This window comes from Lygodium microphyllum, chromosome 16, assembly GCF_053477565.2.
Source record: "Lygodium microphyllum isolate KBCC chromosome 16, Lygodium_microphyllum_v1.1.10, whole genome shotgun sequence".
Taxonomy (NCBI): domain Eukaryota; kingdom Viridiplantae; phylum Streptophyta; class Polypodiopsida; order Schizaeales; family Lygodiaceae; genus Lygodium; species Lygodium microphyllum.
The window spans coordinates 40,883,272-40,898,022 of NC_141150.1; positions in this window are offsets into that span (position 1 = coordinate 40,883,272).

Here is a 14,751-nt window from a genome sequence, read left to right on the forward strand (position 1 = left end):
GTATGGTATAGAAGCTATTTTTCTTGTTGAAATCGAACTACCCTCTCTATGCGTGGCCATCAATGAATTCTTGGGAGATTCCGAGTCCGTGAAATGCCATCTCTAGCACTTAGAATGTCTTGATGAGATCCATAAGATGGCTCTACAGTGCATGGAAGCCACACAAGCCCGCCGAAAGGCCTATCATGAGATCTTCATTAAGCACAATGAGTTCAAGGAAGATGATCTTGTATTGGTCTATGATTTGCGATTTGGCAAGGTTCAACAACGTTGGATGGGATATTATAAGGTACTTCCTTTGAATCCGAATGGCTCATTCCAAACAGTCGATGCTTGGAATGATCCCTTCCTTATTAATGGCTATCGCCTCAAGAAGTATTACCCCCTGGGAATCCTGACAATTACTGTCAATAGCTTCATTATTCTTTGCACAATGGTTGAGATAGCTTTACCTAATGCTCTTGATAACCCTCTTGTTGATTTTGATGATATGGTTTTGTCTTGATAGCCCCTCGTAGCCACCTTTCCCCTCCCCTTGGCCTCCTTTTGGTCTGATGCAACAGAGTAAATATATCAATCATGGGACAAAAGGACTTCGGTCCCTGTCATGCTGACCTATTCTTTGAGAAAAGTTGGAAACACCCTTGGGCGTAGGGTAAAAGAAAAGAAAAGAAAAAAATAATAAAATAAAATAAAACTGTTATGGGAGAAAAGGAAGCAATTCCCTATCATAACAGGCCTCGTTCCAAAACCAAGTGGCATATACCTTGGACTGGAAGCTGGCTGTGGAAAAGGTGGTAACACCCTGCAGTCGAGGATCACCGAATATCTAGCCGAACTCTTCCACACAAAGTTTTCAAGCCATCTCCCTTAGTGCACTAAATTTTGTAATCTCTCCAATGCTTTTGATTTCTACAAGAGACGAAGTTTCCAACATGCAATTCGAGTATCGAACTTGTTGGCTACCTCCCTGGGTAGGCTTCTTCATCAACCAGATGGAGTTGATCTTCATTGACAAACAATTGAGTGATGTGAGTTTTCATCCTAACAAGATGGGTTGTGAGTATGGGCTGCCCTTTGTATTTATCAACAGAGCCTGAGAGCAAACGGTGGGGTGAGTGACCAGTACTTTCCCTTCAATTCAAATGAGAGGTGAGCTATGTGGAATGGAGGGTTGCATGCAGGGGTTGGGCCTCTCAATGCACAACGCATGATCTGTTCATGTGCATTGCACTATAAGGCTCCCTGGCCTTCCTTCTCGCACCTTCTCGCACTGTATGTCAGCACACGGGGCAGGATACACTATTGCACCATCAAATGTGCACAAGGTATACAATCTTTGCATAACAAATTGTGAGGATAACAATAATGGGTGTAAGGATTGGGTTGCCTTCCTGTATTCTCAAATAGAGTGTCATTCAGAGGGGGGTCAAGTGTGACTAGTGTGTCCTCAAAAAATGGAGAGAGGTGAGATTGAGCGTAGACATTATGACACTTGACAGAAGGTCTGTTTTCCTTTCCCTATGCACCCACGGGATGGGTCTCTATCGTCACCACAGGACAGGTCACTCTATTCTGTACACTGCACCATAAGGCTCCTTGGCCTTCCTGCTTGCATCTATGCTGGATGGGGTTGGACACACTTATGCACCATCAACTTTGCACCTTGGCATGCTCCTTCTGTCCCATTTCCCTTGTTGATCTCTAAACCGCATGTATGTTATGGGGTTCTCTACAAGATTCATCAAGTGATGTATGTTATGGAGCGAGTGACTGTTCTTTCCTCCCCATTTGAGTGATTGTGAACTGAGTGTAATATCCTTCATCATTACCCAAATTCACGCACCTTCATCAGCAAAGCTGCCTCCCTAGGTGCTGTTGTGTAGTCCCGGCCATGCTGGACGTATGCTATGTGTTGGAAACTACGAGGAAGACAAGAGATGAAAGGAAGAGAGGAGAGAAGAGAGATATGAGACGCCAGAATTGGAACCCTAGAAGTATGTCAACTGAGCACACATGATAGGAAAATATAGAGGGGACAGGGGTGCTATATATAGACAGACTATATATAGCTAACACCCCCGCTCAAATAAAGGTCCCTTACTATGGATGAAAAAACCCTTGGGGGCTCAAGGGAAAAACCCACAGCTCTATATAGGCCTACTGTTATATTAATATTCAAAATATAAAATTACAAAGTTGAACTTACAAGAGCCTATTCATAGGCATCAAAGGAGCTACATCACTCGTGAATTACAACATCAACGGAGAAGGAGCTACATCACTCATGAATTACTATAGATAAATGAAGGAGCTACATCAATCTTGAATTACAATAGATGAAGGAATCGAAGGAGATAAAGGGCCATGAAATTTCTTTATCTTGAGTGTGGATATAATCGGCTATACAACATAATCTGTGACATAAAAAACTTAATAGAAAATGTGATATCAACATTAGAACACAATCACAATGTCATAAATCAACTCAGCAGCTAGAATATACGATGAAAATTTCATCAGCTCATCAGCTAGAATATATGAAATAGCAACTGGCATACCACCAGCAAATGGAAAGAAGAATGGATGAGATGAACATTATCAAGACGAAAACATTAGCTGCAACATCAGCTCCTTAGCTAGAATAGATAAAATATCAAGTAGAATAAACATAAGCTTGAACAGAAGAGTCAGCTGGAAATAGACAAACAACAGCTAGAAACAATGAAACATCAGCAGGAAAGAACAAAACACAACTGGGGACGAGATTAGCATTATCAAGACAAAAACATTAGCTGCAACATCAGCTCCTTAGCTAGAATAGATAAAATATCAAGTAGAATAAACATAAGCTTGAACAGATGAGTCAGCTGGAAATAGATAAACAATAGCTGGAAACAACGAAACATGAACATGAAAGAACAAAACACAACTGGGAACAACAAAACATCAGCTGGAATAGACCAATAACAGCTGGAAACAATGAAACATCAGCTGGAATAGATGAACATACTGGAAACAACGAAACATCAGCTCATATATCATAAGCTAGAATAGACAAACATTAGCTGGAATAGAATAGAAAATGAAAAGAATGAAGCATTAGCTGGAACAACTCAAGAGCTAGAATAAAGAATGAAACATGGTTTTGAACAACTCAACAACTAGCTACAATAAAAAACGAAACATCTGTTGGAACAACTCAACAGCTGGAATAATAAGGAACGAAACATGAGCTGGAATAACTCAACAGCTAGAATAAGGAATGAAACATCAGCTGGAACAACTCAACAGCTGGAATATTAATGAAACATCAGCTTGCATTAGCTATAATATAGACAAAATGATATGAAACCTAGCATGAAGAGCCAAAAATCAGCTGGAATACAATCATTAGTTGGAAAGAATAATAGACGAGATGCAAACAGATTATGAGCTTGTACTAAATTGTGTAAATGAAACATCAACAAAAATGTCATATCATTAGCTGGAATATCAAGAGCTCATCAGCTGCAACATCAGCCAAAGATCATCAGTTGGAAACATAATATCAAGACAAAACATTTGCTAGAAAATAGATCATCAACTAGAATATCATTAGCCCATTAGCTGAAACATAAAATAAGACCCTCAAACATGACAAACAGTGACTTTGGAAGTATTGTTGGTAGTGATAGGCCTACATAGACCACGCCACCTCATACCTCCTCCTCTTCATCTGATTCAATAATCATACACACTGATTTATTAGAACTCTGCTCCAATTTACTTCCAAGAAGCTTTTTCTCATCTTCGAAAGCATCACTTGTTGCATTTCCATCCTTTTTCAAGATGACAAACTGCTTGTTATCTTCCAAAGCACTGCTTGTTCCTTTCCCATCCTATTTCAAGCTGTTAAACTACTTGCTACCATCCTTCAAGGTACCAGCTGATCCATGTCCATCCATGTGGTTTGTCTTTTGAGATTTGGGCCCTTTTTGCTTCTCCTCTGATGATGCCTTTCTCTTTCTTGCCATGGCTGAGTCAAACTGCTTGATATCTTCTAAAGCACTGCTTGTTCCATTCCCATCCTGTTCCAAGCTAGCAAACTGCTTGTTATATCATGGCCCGGAGGGGATCTGGAAACTCTCCGTCCTCGAAGTAGGGGGGACCGCATGAGGCCGAAAACGAAGCAATAACACTACGAAGACATCTTGGTACCTCTTGTAGATAGCAGCTGACTGCGACATAGGATGCAATGTCAACAGTCAACTGCAATGCTCGGCAAACTAGGCCAAGTTTTCCTAACCCCACACCTTGTGTTTGCAAGTGATAGTCATGTTTTGAGTGTGGGGACACTAGCATACAATCCAGTGACACGTCTTGTGTTCATGTGGAGTCATTTTACCCTACCTAGTAAGGTTTTAAGTTTGGGGGCGTGTCCCTACTCATTTGCCGAGCATACATCTTCCATATGTCATTCATGGAATCTGTGTATATCCCATGTCTTCACTTTACCTTAATGGGTCCCTTGCCCACCCACCAACCCTCGTCTCCCTTACCTATGAGGCCATTCCTATTGCTATTTTTCTTTACATGGAATCTAGTTCATTTTCCATGTGAACACATCCTAACCTTAGAAAAACCTCAATCCAACCTTAAAATCATGTGTATCTCTTTAAATTGTACTTTTTTTGTTTTTACTACCCTCTGTTCCGAGCAACGAATTGAAAGTTATTAATTTTTGAAGCAATTCCCGCACATTGGACGTTTTTTTAGGTGAATGCTCATTTATTATTTTAGAATGCTGATCTGATGTGAGAGCCCTATCCTATACCTTCCACTTGCTATTTTTTATTTTTACCACCAATCATTGCCACGTACGGTTTGTTAGTTATTAATTTTTGTGGGTTTTCGTGTTCTTTTCGTGAGTATTTTTGTCATTTTTCCATGTGAATCTGCCTTATTCTCCTCCGAATTCAATTTTGAGTGGATAGCCTTAACCGTGCCCCCTTCTTGCCCATTTCTCATTTTTCCAACACCCTGTTTTGACCTACAAATTTTTCATTATTATTTTTTATAGGTGTTTTTGAGCTTCGTTTGATTGTTTTTCCTATGCGAAGGCCTCCTAACCCCATCGAAAGTGAGTTCTAATGTGCTAGCTCTGAAGACCATCTATGTCCTGACATTTCTCCTTTTAATTTCCCTCCATTGCGATAGAGGGATCATTAACTATTAATTACTGAATCCCTTTTTGGGTACGATTGTTGGGGTTTACCCATGTGAACCCATCTTATCTTGATTGGAAATGTGTTCTGATATGATAGGATTGTCAGACACATTGCTTGGCACATTTCTCATTCTTCCCTCACTTCGTTTGCCTACCGGATTCTCTGATATTAATTTTCATATGTATTTTCTGGCTCGATTTTCGCCTGCCCTGCATTTTCCTCGGACCCCCTATTGCATTTTTCCATTGTCTTTCCTCTGCCTTCCCGCACCTTTTCAATTTTTACAGTATTTCATTCTGATGCACGATTTTTGGTTTTATTTGATTTTTTCATGTTTTTACATGTGTACGCGCCTCCCACTTTACACGTGAACATCCAAGTTTTTCAATTTACACGTCTTTTGATGCATTCGTTGCATCGTTCGCCCCCGTGACAGTATCCCAGCCGTATATGGGTCTCGCCACTACATTTTTTTTTTAACCTCCGCCCCGCACCTGTGTACGAGACAAGGGAGAGCTACCTTTGATTTTTCTTTTTTTTAAACACACAAATCAAATATTAATTATTTTTAATTTATTTTTTAAATAAATAAATAAAAATAATACCCTCCTCTCTCTTCTTTCTTTCTTCCTTTCTTTCTTTCTCTCTCCCCCCTCCCTCTCTCTCCCCGACACCCCCTTCTCTGCTCCTTCCCTCTCCTTGTCTCTTCCTCTCTTTCTTCACTCCCTCCATCTCCTTCCCTCCTCTCCTTTTTTTCTTTCTTCTTCTTCCTCCTCCTCCTCCTCCTACTTCCTCTCCTCTTGCCTCACCTGTTTGTGGTGGGCCGCACTCCCGCCCCCGCATTGGCCGCCTACCGCCCGATGTTGCCGCCCATTCCCAACATTGGCGGTCTGTTGCTAAACGACCACCTGCCACCATGTTGGATCTTCAACTGCCCTGCTCGTTGTTTGTGGGCCGCCGCACCGTGTGAGCCCCCGCCCCAAGATCGCCGCTGCCGATGCACCTCCTCTTGTCACCGCCGCTGATGCTTCTTCTGCCGTCGCTGCCACTCTTGGGCCCCGCCCTAGTTGCCATCCCCTCACCACTGCCACCCCCTTATCCCTCCTCCATCGCTGTTTTCGCTCCCCCTCACCACCTCACCACCTCCCCCCACCACCCATCACTCTTACCCCCCCATTTCCCCTCCATTGCCCCCCATTCCTACCCCAACACTCCCTTTCTCCCACTACCCCCCATTCCTGCCCCTTCCACATTCTCCCCTCCTCCACTCACCCCTTTAACCCCCTTTTGCCCCCAACCCGTAGAAACCCCCTTTAATCCCCATGTCCTCCACCACCACCACCACCACCACCCCCACTTCTATAACCCCTCGACCACCCACCCCCTAATCCCACCCTTCCCCACGACCCCCTACTTGGCCCCCCATTCCCCCCACCTTCCCCACCACCCTCCCTTAGCCCCCTTCACCCCCCCTATCCTCCTCCCCCTTAGCCCCCTTGCACACCCACACCCTGCCACTGGTCTTATTGTGGTTGTTCGTGTGCGGAACTGTCACTAGTGTTTCTTGTGGGTTTGTAGCTCTCGTTTATATGCAATTCGTGTCTCTTGGATCATGTTCGTGATTTCCTTGTGAGCTGTTTAGTGATTGTTCACACGTGCGGAAGCGCGTCCCCTTGTTCATGCGATGGCGCGGACGTTAGCAGATGTTCACGCGTCGTAGTCGTTCGTACCCATTTCTACATAGTTCATATGTACTAGCAGCTGTCCACATGTAATTTTGAAACCAGAACCCATTAAAAAATCCATTAAAAACACCAAAAACCATAAAACAATGAAAAAAGAAAGCATAAAAAATCTATAAAATTTAAAAAATCACAAAAAATAGTTAAATTTTTTTGAATCAATTGCTCATTTTTGGAGTCATTTTTGTTTGCTGAACACACATGAATAAATGACAAAAAATATTATAAAAATTTCAAAATCCTTCCACAATTCATAAAAACTCAAAAAAGCATTTAAAAAATCAATAAAAATTTGAAAATAAATTCAAAAAAACCCCAAAAATTTTCAACACACTATTTCATATGTTTCTTAATATTTCATGAGCGTACATTGCCTATATAAATACTGAAATCATTTAAAGAAAAAAAACAAACCAACAGAACACCACACAAACAAACAAACAAAAACAAAAATTATGAATCCAATACTTAATTCATTCACTCATTTTGAAATTTCACACATTACTTGAAAAACAAAACAATCCAAACACAAACCCTCTAATGCCTCGACACATAAACTTTAAAAAAAAACAAACAAATAAACATACAAAAACAAAAACAGAAAAACAAAAAACCACAACCACCCCAACATCATTAAACCAACCAAAACTACACGAAACAAACCAAAAATAAAGCTCACAAAACCCATTTACATTTTGGAACCCTCATTTACATTTTAAAAAAAGAGAGAGAAAAAAAGAACAAAAAACAAACAAACAAACAAAAACCACAAACACACAACCTAAAAACCAATCTTATCTACATTTTTGACCCTTCCACCACCCATCTCCATAATTTAAAAAAAACAAAACCTAAACACCAAACTAAAACAAAACCAAACACACAACTTTAATGTTAAATGAAACACCCCATCCAAAATCCTATTAAATGGCCGATAAATCTTAAAACAGACCCATAAAATTTTTCCGATCCCCCTTCCATAACGATGTGATCATCCACATTGCACAAGTCCCCCATCTTTTTCTTTGGTGAATCATGGTATTCGTCTTTTTGTTTGTATTTGATAGGAGGCAGACTGTTCCCTAGTCACCTTGCTGTTACCACTTATGGATTTTTTTTCTCTTTTGTGCAGATTCTTTGGACCTAGAGTACGTTTGAGACCTTGCAGGTGTCCACCCACTGCCAAGTTCCTTTCCTTTTTCCCTCTCCCACATACACCATAATACACCATTAATTGTAATTGAAAATCTACTGACCGTTGCATCCACCAAATGAACACAATGCACATCATAAATTGTAATTAAAATGAACCCAATTATTATTTATAAAAGAAACCCTGCCATTGCATGAGCACTGTTGCACCATAACCCATGTATTTTGTAAATTAAAATCCATTCACAATGCAGGCGCACACATGCTACAAACACATATAAATTGTAATTAAAATAAATCCCCCAAAGTCACGCATGCATGCACTTTGCATCAAACATCATATAATTGTAAAACTGAACTACATTTTTAGAGATCCCCAGTCCAATTAGTTATTTTGTCAGAGAGGGGTTGGGTTATGAAATCGATCAATCATGCATTAAGGGTTTAACTAAAAATGACTTGCATACTAATTTTTCATTGATTAAAATGAATGTGATAGGAATCATCTGCTCACTTCACTACACTTTAGGTGTACGCTCAACGATTGCGCGGATTGGGATTCCTTAGTCTAGAGATCGGTCGTATTTTTGCATGATAGTCTGAGTCGATCATTCTATTTTGAGTCAAGTTAGTGTCTAGGCAATAGTATACTGGAACTTATATATTTCTTTTTGCGTGCTTGATTATGGGGATCAAGGTGCTTGATTGTCATGTGTATCATGAAACTTTCGGTCGCACGTCTATGTTAGGTCATGTTGCATTTTTTTCATAAACTGTGGTTTGTTGGGGGAAGTTTGGTCTGGTCTTTTTTTTTTTCTATTGCGACTTTTCTATGATATCCTTCTTAGTTGTGGGTTTGTTTGGGTTTTGTAGAAATTTTTCTTATTTTTCCTTGGTTGTGTGTGTGTGTGTGGATATCTTGTGTAGTCTGAATGGCATCGTCTTCCTACACTCTCCCACTTGTGATCTAGCATGTGCCATTGCTAGTACATGATTATTCCCTCCTTTTGGAGGCGGATTGTGTTCACCATGCATGTCTTTGTCCTTTTGTGGCCATGAAGTTTTTGCCAGTGGATAACAAGCTTTGCTACTCCTTCCTAGAGTCATACAAGAACCGGTCTAGCTTGGTTTAAAACCGACACTTCTGCTTATCCATAGCCAACATTAGTGATGTGTTGTGTTTGCCTCTTTCAACTTGTTTTATCCCTAGTGGAAAAGAATTATTAATAGCTGAAGAGATTGTCCCTAGTGTCCAACAAGGTTATTACCAGTTTGGGGGTTTCTATTGCTCCTCTCGCCTCCTCGATATGGAAGCGAGTTTCTCAGTTTCAGTAAGAAAGATTTATGTCGCGCAAGCCTGCGTCTAAATGTCTCTCGAAGGGGCTTTTCACTACTTCTGTTTGGATCTTGGAAGGGGCTAAATTTAATTGGTTAGCCTTCATACTATCCAAGATGGATCAACATTTCCAAAGAGTCAGAAAAGGTTAGGGCAATAATTTTTGCTATGGTGCTTTCCTTTAGAAGATTATCACTCTTGCCCCTCCTCCTGGTGGTGTGCCAATGGATGATCATGCTTCTCTTCCGAAGCAGCCACCACCTCGTGTTCCATCCTCTCGCCCATTACAAGCAAAGTCAGATTTAGAGGATGAGCCCCCTCCAAGATTTTCTCAAATTAAGCGCCAATGTACTAACTACTCCTCATGTTTCTAGCAGTTTCCTTCCTAGGTTTCTCTCATGTCCTAACCTATTTGCAGCTCAAAGGGATAGACAGCTAGATCAATAGATTTATGCTTCCTTACAGTCATTGATAGTTGTGGACCATTGCTCTCTCAGATAGTTTCTGGTGTCTAGTCTACATTGGAGACCTCCCTTACATCCTATCTTCAGTCTGTTTACAAAGGAGTGTATACTTCCTTGCAAGACAAGATGGATTCATTGACCAGCCAGTTGAATAAAGCGTTGGAGGATTTGACATTAAAAAAAGCTACCTGAGTAGCAGTGATAAGCAGATGACTGAGGCGACTGTTTTGATAATTTAAGAGCTAGAAGCTAAAGTAGCTACATTAGAAGCTAAGAATCTATCCTTAATAACTAACAAAAATGCAGCTCTTGAGGAGATGTTAGAGACATCTCATAAATTGGGAACTTGTGAAGGTCAACTGCAGCATTCCCAAGAAATTGTTGAGGTCCAACAGAAGCTTATTGAGGAGCTTAATCAAAAAGTTTCCTCTCTTTCTATTCCTCCTCTAGCCCTTGTAGTTTCTTTAGTCGTATTTTCTAGGGAGGAGCTTGACCAATTGTAGCATAAAGCTAAGCTGTGTGATGGATTTGCTACTAAAGTAGAGCACCTTCAACAATGCATGAATTGTGTGCATGAAGATTTTATTCGCTGTACTGACTTGGTTTCACCACCTCCTTTCTTTTGGGTTAAATATCATCGGCACAGATTTTCCTTATACATATCCTTAAGTAATGTGGATTTGAACCTCCAAAGGATGGATATCTCTGGTCTGTAGATCTCTTGAGAGTTGTTTTTGATAGATTCGTGGATGAGCTGGTTTCCCATGAATTTCAGTTATTATCTTTTATGTATCTTACAAGCCATTTGAAAATCCATGATAAGGAAGATCTAAATGTTTATGTGGGGGATGTGATCTTGCAAGCTGTTATGTATGTGCATTCAATGGAGCTTTTGCTAGCAAAGAGTTTGAAGACTTATCATGAGCAGGCATCTTGGTGTAAAGGACATGCTCGGCATTCACCTTTGGAGATTGCTACTTTGGAACCTTGTCGTCTCAATAGTGTATTCCATAAATATGATATCTAGCCTTTACAATCTTAGTTTTGAATTATCTTGCTGATCATCCATTATTTACTGATTCCTTTTTCTAGGATCTTCATTTTCATTGTTCTTTCTATCCATTGGATCCTACAAATCTTTTGTCTTATTCCTTCATATCTTATCGTTTTCCTTTATATATTTCTCTTCTTTCATCTAAACCTGATACCATTCCTCTTTTATATTTTACCTCTTCTGGGTCACCTCACATTCCTATGTTTACCATTTATCCTTTTATTGCTGATTCCATGATATCTCCTACCTCTTCTGAACCTCTTCCTACCATTCCTATTCCTTTTGTTTTTTCGGCAGATTTCCTTCAAACCTTTTTGATGCATTCTCCATCTTTTCCACCTTCTTTATCACTTCATTTACCCTCATTCTATGACTTATGTTTCTTCTCCATTACAATCTTCTCCTCTTATTTCACTGTCCTCTCTATCTGATTACATTAACCTTCCTTCCCAATCAATGTTGGATACACCTAGCTATGATCATGACATTCTTCATCAACGACAATTGACGCTACATGATTCTATGATAAGACTGGTGTGTAACTGGCCTTTTATTCTATGGTCATATATGGGATACATCTCTGACATGTTCGAATTCTTATCTTTATTTTGCTAGAGTACATGTTACTTCTAAGGATACCTCCGTTCGTCTTGCAGCTCATTTTTGTGGTATCTTGCCTTCATGCATCATCAATCTCATTTGAATACTCAAAAGAGTACCCTCCAACTGATCATAGATCCAAATGTGGATGTAGCTGTTTCTCAAATGGATGTACTGTATCACTTTGTATAGGACTTCCCAACCAGGTTTATCATCTTACTAGAAAGGATGTGTTGTCTCCAGTTCCTCCAAAGTGTACCTCAGTACTTTGTAGATGAGAACAAAGCCTTGGGGCGTCTTAAACTAAGTATACAACTTAAGAAGAAACATCCTCATCCCACTTAGCAGAAGAGGGTTTTCATGATTGTATCATCTCTTTTCTTAATGAAAATCTTTTCATTTTCTTTCCGTTTTGGGAGCATATGCCATTCAGACTACTTGGTTTTGTGTCAAGTGTTAGTATATGTGTATGTGTATGTATTATTTTTCTCTCAAGTGGAGTTGAAGATAAAGATGGGCCTGATCACAAAGCTAATTGATAGATGGATGGATAGAAGAAACTTATTATATCCTTTACCAATTTTTTTTAATTGTTGATTTTTAGAAGTGTTAATGGACAAAGGGTTTTCCTTTCATTGTATTATCTATCAGAGATACAGGTTATAAATTGGGGTCATGGTTGGATGGAGTTGTTGTGAAGATTGATATTGAAGATCAATGATATGAGCTCTTGAATGAACGTGTGTTTCTTTTTTCTTAGGTCACGAGGATGCTCCCTTATTAAGTGTGAGGATATGTTAAATGCTCAAATGACTAGATTTTAAAGCTGCTTTTTGTTGTTTTTTAGGCCTGAATGGTTGATTTTTTATGGATTTTGCTTGATAACTAGTTGCTTTGGAATTTTTTGAAAGTGTTTTTTATGAGATTGATTATGATTTGGAAGCTCACAATGATTTGGAGTAGAAATATAAGGTTCCACGATATTCTGATAAGTTCTGTTGAGGTTCTGATACCTTTTGTTTAGCTTCTATTTTGTTTTGTTTTTCTTCTGTATGAAGCATGGATTAATGATTGATGGAAGTTAATGTTGTTTGAAATATCATTGAATGGTTTTTGATATTTTGGAATGGTTTTGGTATGAGTTATGAGGTTCTAATGCTTTCTATTGACCTTCTGTAAACCCTCTATTGAGCTTCTATAGAGCCTCTATTCGTGCTTTGTTTCTATTATGTTATGTTGTGTATGCTTACGTAAGTGTTCTGTGGAATGTATGTGTGACTTTGGGAAAGTTTTCTAGCCTCGAAAAGAGGTGAATACAAGTTCAAAAGAGCTCAAGGAAGTGGAAGAAGCAACTGTTGAAGACTCAAGAGAAGACTGGAGTGAAGTGAGAGTGGTGAGCTATGAAGAGTCACTATAGTGGCTCTAGTGACCTTTCATATCAAACACACCTTTTGAAAGGGGCATCCATGACCAAAGAAGGGTTTTTATGAGTGATTATAGAGTATTGTAGTGAGGAGATAATGTACTATTGATTGAAAGAGAAAGAGAGAGTCAGAGATAGCCAATTCTGTGCAAAATAATGTATCTATCTATGCGAGACTGTGGGAGGAAACTATGAAGACAATGAAGATGAATATTATGTGATATTTTTCCATACAAAGTGGTGTTTTTCTTGTGTTCTCTTTGTCTATCAATGAAAAATATTGTAATGTGCCCGCCCATCGGCTGTCCAAGCACGTTCTAGCGGTCAATCGAGAAATTAATCTAAGCATCACCGCTCGGCACTCCCATGGAATGCTCCGGGGTTTATCGCCTAGGGTTTCCCGAGTCCACCTCACAACAGAACGATCGCAGCCAAACCCACTAGGATCGACTTGAAATCTGGGTTCCTAGGGCTAAGGTCTCATATTAGCATTCTAGCATCGGGTTTTGAATATCCTACTTTGCACAGAGATATCCAATCCGAAGCAAATCCATACCGCACTTGGTTCAAAGAGAATGGGAAACGAGAGGGATGTGCGCTCAACCTCTCTACCCATAGGGCATAGTCCCATTCCGATCCCCCAAAATAGCATGAATCGGGTTCTAACTTGATAATACCTAAAGTCAAATGGTGATAAATCCTTGTGAGAAGCCTCCCAGTTCTCTAGGACCACCCTACCATAGGACGGACCCATCTGGGATTCTGCCCACCTGCTTTCCTTGATAGCTTTAGTTTTCTAAATAGGTCCTACCACATTTATGTGTGACATTTAAAATCAACTTCATGAATTAGGTCTTTTAGGAAACAAGGTTCATTCACGTAATATACAACACATACACAAAAATAGAGCAAGCAGATCTTTTGAAAAACAAGTTCCTTAATTTATCTTCAAGTTAATATTTGTCTCTTGTCCATACATGAGAATTATGTATCCCTTCTGTCCAACATAAGTACCTGGTCCAAATCGTATGGCACCATAATTTCCATCCTTTATCTAGAATAGGATTTTTCAACGCCCTAGACATTGGGCTCACAGGGATCTTCAACTCCATCTTGGACAAGAAAGGGGTGTCCAGAGCTCCACCTGATCCACAAGCAGTCTAGGGTGAGATGTTATTTCCGTGGTGTTAGCTATATATACTCCTGTCTATATATAGCACCCCTGGTCCCCTCTATATATTCCTATCATGTGTGCTCAGTTGACACACTTCTGGGGTTCCACTTTCAGTGTCTCATATGTCTCTTCTCTCCTCTCTTCCTCTCGTCTCTCGTCTTCCTCACAGTTTCGAACATGGTATCAGAGCATGCCCTTGATGGAGTTAGCTATATATAGTCCTGTCTATATATAGCACCCGAGGTTCCCTCTATATATTCCTATCATGTGTGCTCAGTTGACACACTTCTAGGGTTCCACTTCCGGTGTCTCATATCTCTCTTCCTCTCATCTCTTGTCTTCCTCGCAGTTTCGAACACGTGGTTGGCCTTTTCACCACTCGACCATCGTCCTGTGAACTAAGCAGTACCCTCTTGGGGTAATCCGTGGTGCGATCTTGGAGATGATCCACACACGCAAAATATCATTCCTTAATCAATCCAATCAAGAATCAAGCATAATCAAGGCAATCAGCCCTAATATCATCTTCTAAGAAAACATTCATTTATTCCCCATGGCTACTTGTCATTACTGACCTGTGCCATGCTTTTGCCATC